General features: G+C 41.8%; 1 pseudogene; it reads right to left on the bottom strand.

Moving 5' to 3' along the window:
* Positions 1–465: 465 nt before the first annotated feature.
* Positions 466–584, bottom strand: LOC134898307 (5S ribosomal RNA; annotated as a pseudogene).
* Positions 585–13,634: the final 13,050 nt, after the last annotated feature.

Here is a 13,634-nt window from a genome sequence, read left to right as displayed (position 1 = left end):
TAATACATGTGATATTTTGTTAATTTTCAATAAACGGACGGCCACAGTAGTGCAATGCTCTACAATATGTGACATATGCAACATGCTATTTAGTGAAATGCTTAATAAAATTAGATATGGTGAAGAGATTAGACGTGCAGAGTGTAGTGAGGAGAGACATTTGACATTTGATGTGGAGAGTGAACCCAGTGCATAATGGGATTACAAATATTTTAATATTTTTTTTTAGAATTTACTAGCAGGAGTTAGAGGGGTGTGTCCTCCATACATAATATGATGGAATAATACAATGATAATAAATATATAAACAGATAAATAAAAAAGAATATATAAAATATATATATATATATATATATATATATATATAAAATATTTATAATTTAAAGTGGCAAGTGCAATACATGAACCTCAATTGTATCAAGTGAAAGCGGGCCGGTTACTGGTTGGCTTGGCGTCATTTGCCTGTCCTTACAGTACCCGATCTTCCCGGATAGTCACCTTCTCTGGTACTGGTCGGGCCCAAACACTGCTTAGCTTCCAAGGTCGGACGAGATTGGGCGTACCAGTGAGGTTTGACCGTACGCACAATTAGACGTCGTAGCACCAGTGTATGACCGCATGAGACTTGACATATAGCTTTATTTGTGATCACAGATACAGGCATGTAATAGACAAAAACAAAGAAAGTGTGAGAAGAAGATGGAAGAAGGCACCTCATAGGAAGGGGGCTATTTCATATCCCTCATTCAGACCCCTCGGTTGCAAGGTCTGCAGCTGGAATATCCAGTACATCTCCCTTTTCGAGAGTTTGTTCGCGAGGTCACCCCCTCTTTCTCCCAGGCACACATGCTCGATGGCCTTGAATGTGAGATCTTCAGGATTGGAGTTGTGCTGTGTCAAGAAATGTCTTGAAACCGTATGGCTCTCCACCTTGTTCTTGATGTTTCGTATGTGTTCCTGGATCCTTATTTTTAGTGGTCTTTTGGTCTTACCCACATATTTCTTTTTGCAGGGGCATTCAAGCAGGTAGATCACGGAGATGCTGTTGCAATTCATGAAGTCTTTAATGGTGTACTGTTTTTTGTCATCCATGTCGCTGAAAGTTTTCCGGTTCGGATGCAAGTATCTACAAATGTTGCATTTCCCACATTTGAAGGACCCCACACACTTGGGCATCATGTTGTTCCTGGTCTGGTTCTCCTTCAGGAGGCTCGGTGCGAGATGGTCCTTCAGGTTTCTGGATTTCTTAAAAATAAGAACTGGTTCGGGCGGTAGGATGTCCTTAAGTACCGGGTCCATGAGGAGAATATTCCAGTGATTCCTCAGCGAGTTCCTAATTGTCTTCTCATGTTGGCTGTAGGTGGTGATGAAGGCAACTGAGTCTCTACTGGTATCTCTTTGTTTATACTTTAGGAGGTCCTCTCTGTCCATTCTCCTTGTCTTAGCTAGGGCTTCCTCCAGAATGGGTCCCGGATATTCTTTGTCCTTAAACCTTTTGCTGTAGATTTCTAATTGGTCCTCACAGTCCTTGGAATTCGTGCAGTTCCTTTTCACCCTTGAAAATTGTGATGCTGGTATGTTGTCCTTCCACTTCCGGAGGTGGTTGCTCTGGTAAAGTAAGTAACTGTTCATATCCACCTCTTTGATAAAAAATTTTGTGGTGATCCATCCATTCTCACCAGTTAGAATCAAGTCCAGATATTCAACTGATTTAACATCAAGTTTTGAGGTGAAAGTTAAGTTAAGATCATTGCTTCCCAAGGTGTTTAAAAATTCATTAAAGGTTCTGCAGAGCCGTTCCAAATAATCATTATATCGTCGATGTATCGCTTGTACAGTATCACATTCTCCTTAAAAGCACTAGAGTTAAAGACATACGCCTCTTCCCAACGTCCCATGAATAAATTAGCAAAGCTCGGGGCAAAAATAGTCCCCATGGCTGTGCCACAGCGTTGTAGATAAAACTGGTTAAGAAACTTAAAATAATTACAGCTGAGGATAAAAAGCATAAGATCGCAGATAAAATCTCGATGGATGGGGGTTAAATCTGGATCGTTGTCCAGGTAGGCCCTGCACGCAGCTATGCCTTTAGAATGTTCGATGCAAGTATACAGAGATTGGACATCCACAGTCGCCCATAGGTATGTATCCTTCCATTCCACCGTACTGAGTATGTTAAGTATCGATGTCGTGTCCTTAAGGTACGAGGGCAATGCTGTAACATGTTTCTTTAAAAAGATATCCACATATTCTGATAAGTTGGAGGTCAGGGAGCCTAATACTATACTATCCATCCATCTACATTGTATACCTGTGGTGTTTTTTTTTTCTTTCTTCATACTAGTTTAGCAGTCTGCTGCTGACACTGTCCACCAGGTCCGTTATACAGTATATTATATTTATATATAAGCACTAAGCAGCAGTACGGTAGGCCACGGCTGTACCTACATCTGTGTCGTTACTCGTCGTCCATAAGTATAAGTAATACTATACTATCCATCCATCTACATTGTATACCTGTGGTGTTTTTTTTTTCTTTCTTCATACTAGTTTAGCAGTCTGCTGCTGACACTGTCCACCAGGTCCGTTATACAGTATATTATATTTATATATAAGCACTAAGCAGCAGTACGGTAGGCCACGGCTGTACCTACCTCTGTGTCGTCACTCGTCGTCCATAAGTGTAAGTAATACTATACTATCCATCCATCTACATTGTATACCTGTGGTGGCTTTTAGTTGTGCGCAAAATATGGAGAACAAAAATGTGGAGGTTAAAAAAATAGGGAAAGATCAAGATCCACTTCCACCTCGTGCTGAAGCTGCTGCCACTAGTCATGGCCGAGACGATGAAATGCCATCAACGTCGTCTGCCAAGGCCGATGCCCAATGTCATAGTACAGAGCATGTAAAATCCAAAACACAAAAGATCAGTAAAAAAATGACCCAAAAATCAAAATTAAAAGCGTCTGAGGAGAAGCGTAAACTTGCCAATAAGCCATTTACGACACGGAGTGGCAAGGAACGGCTGAGGCCCTGGCCTATGTTCATGGCTAGTGGTTGAGCTTCACATGAGGATGGAAGCACTCATCCTCTCGCTAGAAAAAAGAAAAGACTTGCGGCAAAAGCACAGCAAAGAACTGTGCGTTCTTCGAAATCACAAATCCCAAAGGAGAGTCCAATTGTGTCGGTTGCGATGCCTGACCTTCCCAACACTGGACGGGAAGAGCTTGCGCCTTCCACCATTTGCACGCCCCCTGCAAGTGTTGAAAGGAGCACCCGCAGTCCAGTTCCTGATAGTGAAATTGAAGATGTCAGTGTTGAAGTACACCAGGATGAGGATATGGGTGTTGCTGGCGCTGGGGAGGAAATTGACAAGGAGGATTCTGATGGTGAGGTGGTTTGTTTAAGTCAGGCACCCGGGGAAACACCTGTTGTCTGTGGGAGGAATATGGCCATTGACATGCCTGGTGAAAATACCAAAAAAATCAGCTCTTCGGTGTGGAAGTATTTCAACAGAAATGCGGACAACAGGTGTCAAGCCGTGTGTTGCCTTTGTCAAGCTGTAATAAGTAGGGGTAAGGACGTTAACCACCTTGGAACATCCTCCCTTATATGTCACCTGCAGCGCATTTATCATAAGTCAGTGACAAGTTCAAAAACTTTGGGCGACAGCGGAAGCAGTCCACTGACCAGTAAATCCCTTCCTCTTGTAACCAAGCTTGCGCAAACCACACCACCAACTCCCTCAGTGTCAATTTCCTCCTTACCCAGGAAAGCCAATAGTCCTGCAGGCCATGTCACTGGCAAGTCTGACGAGTCCTCTCCTGCCTGGGATTCCTCTGATGCATCCTTGAGTGTAACGCCTACTGCTGCTGGCGCTGCTGTTGTTGCTGCTGGGAGTCGATCGTCATCCCAGAGGGGAAGTCGGAAGACCACTTGTACTACTTCCAGTAAGCAATTGACTGTCCAACAGTCCTTTGCGAGGAAGATGAAATATCACAGCAGTCATCCTGTTGCAAAGCGGATAACAGAGGCCTTGACAACTATGTTGGTGTTAGACGTGCATCCGGTATCCGCCGTTAGTTCACAGGGAACTAGACAATTTCTTGAGGTAGTGTGCCCCCGTTACCAAATACCATCTAGGTTCCACTTCTCTAGGCAGGCGATACCGAGAATGTACACGGACGTCAGAAAAAGACTCACCAGTGTCCTAAAAATTGCAGTTGTACCCAATGTCCACTTAACCACGGACATGTGGACAAGTGGAGCAGGGCAGACTCAGGACTACATGACTGTGACAGCCCACTGGGTAGATGTGTTGCCTCCCGCTGCAAGAACAGCAGCGGCGGCACCAGTAGCAGCATCTCGCAAACGCCAACTCGTTCCTAGGCAGGCTACGCTTTGTATCACCGCTTTCCAGAATAGACACACAGCTGAAAACCTCTTACGGCAACTGAGGAAGATCATCGCAGAATGGCTTACCCCAATTGGACTCTCCTTGGGATTTGTGATATCGGACAATGCCAGCAATATTGTGAGTGCATTACATCTAGGCAAATTCCAGCACGTCCCATGTTTTGCACATACCTTGAATTTGGTGGTGCAGAATTATTTAAAAAACGACATGGGCGTGCAAGAGATGCTGTCGGTGGCCAGAAGAATTGCGGGCCACTTTCGGCGTACAGGCACCGCGTACAGAAGACTGGAGCACCACCAAAAACACCTGAACCTGCCCTGCCATCATCTGAAGCAAGAGGTGGTAACGAGGTGGAATTCAACCCTCTATATGCTTCAGAGGATGGAGGAGCAGCAAAAGGCCATTCAAGCCTATACATCTGGCCATGAAATAGGCAAAGGAGGTGGAATGCACCTGTCTCAAGCGCAGTGGAGAATGATTTCAACGTTGTGCAAGGTTCTGCAACCTTTTGAACTTGCCACACGTGAAGTCAGTTCAGACACTGCCAGCCTGAGTCAGGTCATTCCCCTCATCAGGCTTTTGCAGAAGAAGCTGGAGGCATTGAAGGAGGAGCTAAAACAGAGCGATTCCGCTAGGCATGTGGGACTTGTGGATGGAGCCCTTCATTCGCTTAACCAGGATTCACGTGTGGTCAATCTGTTCAAATCAGAGCACTACATTTTGGCCACCGTGCTCGATCCTAGATTTAAAACCTACCTTGGATCTCTCTTTACGGCAGACACAAGTCTGCAGAGGTTCAAAGACCTGCTGGTGCGAAAATTGTCAAGTCAAGCGGAACGCGACCCGTCAACATCTCCTCCTTCACATTCTCCCGCAACTAGGGGTGCGGGGAAAAGGCTACGAATTCCGAGCCCACCCGCTGGCGGTGATGCAGGGCAGTCTGGAGCGACTGCTGATGCTGACATCTGGTCCGGACTGAAGGACCTGCCAACGATTACTGACAAGTCGTCTACTGTCACTGCATATGATTCTCTCACCATTGAAAGAATGTTGGAGGATTATATGAGTGACCGCATCCAAGTAGGCACGTCAGACAGTCCGTGCGTATACTGGCAGGAAAAAGAGGCAATTTGGAGGCCCTTGCACAAACTGGCTTTATTCTACCTAAGTTGCCCTCCCTCCAGTGTGTACTCCGTAAGAGTGTTTAGTGCCGCCGCTCACCTTGTCAGCAATCGGCGTACGAGGTTACTTCCAGAAAATGTGGAGAAGATGATGTTCATTAAAATGAATTATAATCAATTCCTCCATGGAGACATTCACCAGCAGCAATTGCCTCCAGAAAGTACACGAGGACCTGAGATGGTGGATTCCAGTGGGGACGAATTAATAATCTGTGAGGAGGGGGATGTACACAGTGAAAGGGGTGATGAATCGGACGATGATGATGAGGTGGACATCTTGCCTCCGTAGAGCCAGTTTGTGCAAGGAGAGATTGATTGCTTCTTTTTTGGTGGGGGCCCAAACCAACCAGTCATTTCAGTCACAGTCGTGTGGCAGAACCTGTCGCTGAAATGATGGGTTCGTTAAAGTGTGCATGTCCTGTGTTTACAACATAAGGGTGGGTGGGAGGGCCCAAGGACAATTCCATCTTGCACCTCTTTTTTCTTTCATTTTTCTTTGCGTCATGTGCTGTTTGGGGAGTATTTTTTTGAAGGGCCATCCTGCGTGACACTGCAGTGCCACTCCTAGATGGGCCAGGTTTTTGTGTCGGCCACTAGGGTCGCTTAGCTTAGCCATCCAGTGACCTCTGTGCAAATTTTAGGACTAAAAATAATATTGTGAGGTGTGAGGTGTTCAGAATAAACTGAAAATTAGTGGAAATTATGGTTATTGAGGTTAATAATACTATGGGATCAAAATGACCCCCAAATTCTATGATTTAAGCTGTTTTTTAGGGTCTTTTGAAAAAAACACCCGAATCCAAAACAAACCCGAATCCGACAAAAAAAATTCGGTGAGGTTTTGCCAAAACGCGTCAGAACCCAAAACACGGCCGCGGAACCGAACCCAAAACCAAAACACAAAACCCGAAAAATTTCAGGTGCACATCACTAATGTTTTTACAACTGTACTCAATAAGTACACTCATTTATTCATTCCCAAGGTCAACAAAAACAGGAGTAGTAAATTCAAACCAATGTGGCTTAATAAGAAGGACAAGGAACAAATGGATAAAAAGAGACATGCTTTCAAAGCATTTAAGTCTGACGGGAAGGTGGAATCATTCCAGTACTACAAGGAATGTAACATAAAATGCAAAAAAAGAAATCAGAGCAATTAAAATAGAAAACGAAAAACAAATTGCCAAAGAGAGTAAAACAAATCCCAAAAAGTTCCTCTTTAAGTATATAAATGGTAAAAGGTTAAAAAAGGAGAATATTGGACCATCAAAGGGTGAGTTGGATGTCTTGATTAATGATGATAGGGAAAAAGCAAATTTATTGAATAAATTCTATTAATCAGTATTCACGAGAGAGTACCAGTTGACGGGAGAAGTGCACAACATAAGCTATGATAGTGACCAGTTGCTAAGTACTTTGTTAAATGAGGAAGTATTCTGGGAGAGACTAAGTAAAATTAAGATAAATAAATCTCCTAGGCTAGATGGACTTCACCCAGGGTTCTTATGGAACTTAATTCAGAGCTATCGAGACCCCTATATTTGATTTCCAGTGAGTCAATTACATCAGGAACGATACAGATGGACAGGCGTATAGCAGAAGTAATCCCAATATTTAAAAAGGGAATTAAAACTCATCCTGGTAACTATAGATTGGTTTGACAGCTGTAGTGGGGAAAATACTGGAAGGTATAATAAGGGACTAGAGTATAATAAATACTAGAATACTTGGATATCTCCAAAGTTATTAATAGGAATCAGCATGGTTTCATGAAGGACAGGTCATGTCAAACTAACTTAATAAGCTTCTACAAGAAAGTGAGTGATAATATTGATCAGGGTAAAGCAGTGGATGTGGTCACTTTGCTAAGGTCTTTGACATAAGAGACTAATTTTCAAATTAAGAGAGCTTGGGGTAGGAAACACTATTTGTACTTGGGTGAGTAATTGGCTGTACAACAGGGAAAATCAAGTGGTGATTAATGGGCCTCAGTTCTTAGTGGAATACAGCTGGGTTCAGTACATGGGCCATTGCTGTTTAACATTTTAATTAATGACCTAGGAGTGGGCCTGAAAAGCACAGTGTCAATTTTCGTAGATGATACTAAACTGTGTCGAGTAATTAATTCAGACAAGGATGTTGAGTCTCTACGGAATGACTTATCTAGACTGGAGGCAGACAAAAGAAATTAGGTTCAATATAGAAAAATGTAAAGTTATGCACTTTTGGACTAAGAACAATTGGGCAGCCTATAAATTAAATGGGGAAAATAAAGGGATAACGGTAGTTGAAAAAGATTTGGGTGTGCTCATCGATAATAGACTTAGTATCAGTACACAATGTCAAAATGCAGCAACAAAAGCAAATAAGGTGTTAGCATGCATAAAACGGGGAATGGAGACAAGGAATGAAAGTGTAATTCTGCCACTGTATAAATCATTGGTATGGCCACACCTGGAATATTGTGTACAGTTCTGGGAACCTTACTATAAAAAGGATATCTTGGAACTCGAAAGGGTTCAGAGGCGAGCCCTCAAACTGGTTAAGGGGTTAGAGGCACTGAATTATGAGGAAAGACTTAAAAGGTTAGATATGTTTACACTGGAAAAGAGCCGGCTGAGAGGGGACATTATTAATATTTATAAATACATAAAGGGACAATACAAGCATTTGAGGTTAGAAGAGAAAAAATTTCATACACAACGGAGGAAATGGTTCTCAACAGTAAGAGCAGTAAGAATTTGGAATTCTCTGCCAGAGAAGGTAGTAATGGTGGACTCAATGAGTTTAAAAATGTCAAACAAATAGCAATCTCCTTTGCAGCACTTTCAATCAGTAGCTTGCTCTACTTTCAGGTGAACACCAACACCTATAACATATGTAGACAAAAAAATTAAGTGGAGTGGGCAGCGCTGAATGCTATAGAATGATGTTTATATATACAGAGGTGGCTGTACGAACTTCACACCAAATATATACTGTCAAGGATCGATCAAATCAACAAGATCACCATCCCTGCTGTGTCTCTTTCTAATGTAATGACACTCACTTTAAATAAATGAATGACGTTCACCAAAAAGTATCATATTTGAGATGAGAACTTTGATTCCAGATGGTTTAAACAAAGAATTTGAAACCAAGTGGTTTTTATAATAACATATTTTAATTAATCTTTTTCTCTTCCCTTCTTATGTTCTCGGGCTACACCTGGAGGATTTGTATGAATGGGGATTTATTGGAATGTTAATTTTTGTTTTGATACATAAGGAAGGGTCCTTTATTATAAAGATACAAATTGTTATATGTTTATAATGTATATTTTATTGTTATGTACTTTTAATTGTGTATAGTGTAAATATATTTACTGGAACTGACAGTGCTCAGTAGAACCTTTGATTTATACTGTATATCAAGAGGCATTATGTGGTAGCTTATAGTATATCAAGACATGTCCATTATATTTGAATGGATGTGTTTGAGAAATCAGCGTCACCTGCACATCGTGATTCTATTTGGAGAGATCCAATCAGAAAATTCCTGTGGATATATACGTGAAGATTTGGACCTCCTACAGCAGATCTTGAGAAAGGGGGCGGATCCCTGAAACTCATTGACGCTGTAGGACCTGTGAGCAGTTCCAGGAGAGGAGAATCACCCATCCGCACATCTGAGGCTGTTGCCGGCACTGTGGACTGAGACATCCCGAGGGTCTCAGCAGTAGAGCGCAGCCTCACTTAGGAAGGGGTATGATTTCCACTGTTCTGTGAACGCACTTTTTTTAGTTTTTTAAATAAATTCCCTGATGGGATCTTTTATTCTTACTTACCTGGCATCTCTTGTGGTTATCTGTGATTTATCAACGGCTACTACTGGGATCGTGGGTTGAGCCAGAGATCCTGGACGGGATTGCACTTTTAAAGATACCTTTTGGTGAACGTCTTTCATTTATTTAAAGTGAATGTCATTACATTAGAGAGAGACACAACAGGGATGGTGATCTTTTTGATTTGATCCATCCTTGACAGTATATATTTGGTATCAAGTTTAAAAATGGAATAGATAATTCCTACCTGAAAGAAATATCTAAGGATACAGCATTTAAATGGAATAAAATTTTATGAAACAGGTTGAACTCGATGGACTTTTTGTCTTTTTTTAGCCTCATCAACTATGTTACTTTGTTAAGGTCCTGTGTCCATGCTCCCAAATTTCGTCTCAGTTCCATTTTACTAGAAAAGGAATTCCTAATAAAAAAAATAGATATTGGCCTACATAATGCCATTGTACCCAATGTTCACTTAACCACAAATATGTGGACAAGCAGAACTTCGAGCAGCAGCAGTATCTAACAAACAATGGTGGTCATTCCGAGTTGTTCGCTCGTTGCCGATTTTCGCTATGCTGTGATTTGTTGCTAAATGCGCATGCACATGGTACGCAGTGCGCATGTGCTAAGTAATTTTACACAAAACTTAGTAGATTTGCTGTGGATCCTGCTGGGCTTTTCAGTCGCACTGCTGATCGGTGAGTGATTGACAGGAAAGGGGCTTTTCTGGGTGGTAACTGAGCATTTTCCGGGAGTGTGCTAAAAAATGCAGGCATGTCAGGAAAAAACGCAGGAGTGTCTGGAGAAACGGGGGAGTGGCTGGCCGAACGCAGGGTGTGTTTGTGATGTCAAACCAGGAACTAAACGGACCGAGTCCAGGAGTAGGTCTGGAGCTACTCAGAAACTGCAAGAAAATATTTAGTAGCAATTCTGCTAATCTTTCGTTCGCTATTCTGCTAAGCTAAGATACACTCCCAGAGGGCGGCAGCCTAGCGTGTGCAATGCTGCTAAAAGCAGCTAGCGAGCGAACAACTCGGAATGAGGGCCAATGTCAGTTCATTCAGAGGCAGACTACTATCTGTATCACTACCTTCACTAAGAGGCATGCCGCTTACAACCTTTTAAAAAAACAAAGGAATGTCATAGCAAAAGGGACTACCCCACTTGGACACCCCTCAGGATTTGTGATTTCAGATAATGCCATAAATATTGTAAGAGCACTACAGCTGGTGAATTCAAACATGTCCCCTGTTTTGCTCACACAATCAACTTGGTGATACAGAGTTTAAAATGAAATGACAGGCGCATGCAGGAGATGCTGCCTGTGACCTGAACAATTTTGGGACATTTTGGCATTCAGCAACAGCATGTAAGAGATTGCAATGGCTGCAAGAATAATTCAATATGCCTTGCCAACATCAGAAGAAAGAGGTGGTAACCAGATGGAAGTCCATCCTTTATATGCTCCAGCAGATGGAGGAACAGCAACAAGCCATCCAAAGCTACCCAACAAATGATGACATTGGTAAAGGAGGGGGAATGTATCTTAGTCCAGTGCAGTGGATAATACTTTCCATGTTGTGCATGGTGCTGAAACCATTTGAAGTACATTATTCACCTTTGAAGTGAGTTCAGACACTGCTAGCTTGAATAAGGTGATTCCCTTAATTATACTTTTGGAAAAGCATCTTGAGAAATTGAAAGAGGAGATGAAACAAAGCAATTCCACTAAGTATGTCAGACTTGTAGATTAAGTCCTTATTTGCTTCACTAGGATCCAAGAGTTGTCAACATCTTGAAATCGGAACAATACATTATGGCAACTGTAATTGATCCTAGGCTTTTTTATATGTCATGTTTTTCTATCCAACTGATAAAGATCTTAAGGGATGCAAAGAGCTCCTGGTGAGGAAGTTGGCAGCTCAAGTGGTACATGACACAACATCTCCACCTTTAGTTTTTCCAGCAACTGGAGCTGCCAAGGAAAAACTGAGCTTTTTCAAGATACCCAGTGGTGATGGAGATGAGTCAACACAACTTTTAGACATCTGGTTGGGTCTAAAATACTTACCCAAAATTAGTGACCCCTCTACCGTAACTCCATATGATATGCTCTACATCCAAAGAATGATGAAGGATTACTTTAATGAGTCTCTTTGACTACATGAAAGAAAAAAAGGCAATATGGAGGCCCTTGTACAAACTTGCTTTGCATTACTTTAGCTGCCTACCCTCCAGTGTGTACTCAGAAAGAGTTTTCAGCCCAGCCTAGAATCTTGTCAGCGATCGGCTACTTCCCCAAAATGTGGAAAAGATGGTGTTCATTAAAATGAACTACAAATCCCACAAGGACAACCTATACCAGCAATTACATTAAAGTACAAAGATTTCTGTAATGGTGGGTTCAGCTGGGATTAATTACTATTGTGTGAGGATGATGTAAACAAGGATAAGGGTGAGGATAAGGTGATAATGACAATGATATCTTGAAAATGTAGAGATCATTGACAGCACTGTTAGCTTAGCTGACTTAAACCCTCTGGTAGCTTGTTTTGTGGAAGCCTAAACAAACCAAGCGATCAGCATAGGAGGCCACAAAAGTGGCAGTCCCTGTCGCTGAAGTGCTTAATTTGTTAAACTGTGCATGTCCTTTTTAATATCCACCATAAGGGCTGGTGTGCAAGCCCAAGGATATTTCCATCTTACATCACTTTTCTTTTCTGCTTTGTGGCAATGTTTCTTAGATGTGCCAGAAACTACCATGTGTTTGTGCCACAGCTCTTACGCTTAGTAACCAGCCAGCTCGCTGCAGCCTGTGTTTTAAATTTGAAGAAAACAATATTGTGAGCTGTGAGGTGGTCAAAATTGACTGGAAATGAATGGATATTTATGTTATTGAGGTTAATAATACTGCAGGAACAAAAAAAGACCCAAATTATGTTATTTTAGCAGTTTTCTAAATTTTTTAAATGAAAATATTCTAAAACCAAAACATGTGATGGTGGTTTTTGGAAAAACATAACCAAATACAAAGTTAATACAGATCCAAAACCAAAACACAGGGTTTGATGCACATCTCTACTCACTACATTGGTGTACTGCAGTTTCCCTCTCAGTACTAACACTTATCTTTCACACTCTCAGTTCTTTTGCTACATCAATAGGTTACTTGGTAGAAAATAATCTACTAGCAACATACTGTATAAGAAGTTCTGACTGGAAAAGATTGGGCTCAGATCTGGTATAGTAGTCATATGAAAGCATTAACTTCAGGTCTAAATCTGGTTGGAATAAGATGGGATGCAGTTCAAATACCAGCAGTCGGAATCCCGGCGTCAAGGAGACCGACGCCAGAAATCCAACAACCTGTAAAGTTCCACCAGATGGAATCCTGACCTCCGCTGGGTATTCCCACTCAGTTGGTGGGTCTATGCCACCAACCGAGTGGGAGTAAAACCTGTGGCGAGCTAGGCAATCCACTGGGGACTAAAGTGTGGCAAGTGCAGTGAGCCTGCCAGGGGACTTAATGCCTCGCTGCCGGGATTCCAACAGACAGGATGCCACTGTTGGTATACTAACAGCCATCAACCGTCTGTCAGTAAAACATACCAATTCCAATTAGACTATATTTTCCAAGCACCAGAGGGGACATTTAAATACTGTGACTTGTTACTTAGCCCTAACACAGGCACATCATCCAAAGGGGCAGTTACATTATTTTTATTAAAACAGTCTCATAAATGTTATAGGAAGTGATGACTGTGGTACATAATTATAAAAAAAATGCTATATTCCCCCCAAAAATAACATTCCTTTTTGTTGTATATCTCTTAAATGTTATCAGATAACTTGACTATGTCTCTGAATATAATTATAACTTGGCCAAGGATACTGAGAAAATGTAGAACACAGTCAAAAGCTGTAACATCACATTATCCCACAGGGCCACTAGTGATGTGCACCGGAAATTTTTCGGGTTTTGTGTTTTGGTTTTGGGTTCGGTTCCGCGGCCGTGTTTTGGGTTCGAACGCGTTTTGGCAAAACCTCACCGAATTTTATTTGTCGGATTCGGGTGTGTTTTGGATTCGGGTGTTTTTTTCAAAAAACCCTAAAAAACAACTTAAATCATAGAATATGGGGGTCATTTTGATCCCATAGTATTATTAACCTCAATAACCATAATTTACACTCATTTCCAGTCTATTCT

The sequence above is a fragment of the Pseudophryne corroboree genome, chromosome 3 (assembly GCF_028390025.1).
Source record: "Pseudophryne corroboree isolate aPseCor3 chromosome 3, aPseCor3.hap2, whole genome shotgun sequence".
Classification (NCBI taxonomy): Eukaryota; Metazoa; Chordata; class Amphibia; order Anura; family Myobatrachidae; genus Pseudophryne; species Pseudophryne corroboree.
This window is presented reverse-complemented; position numbering and strand designations above follow the sequence as displayed.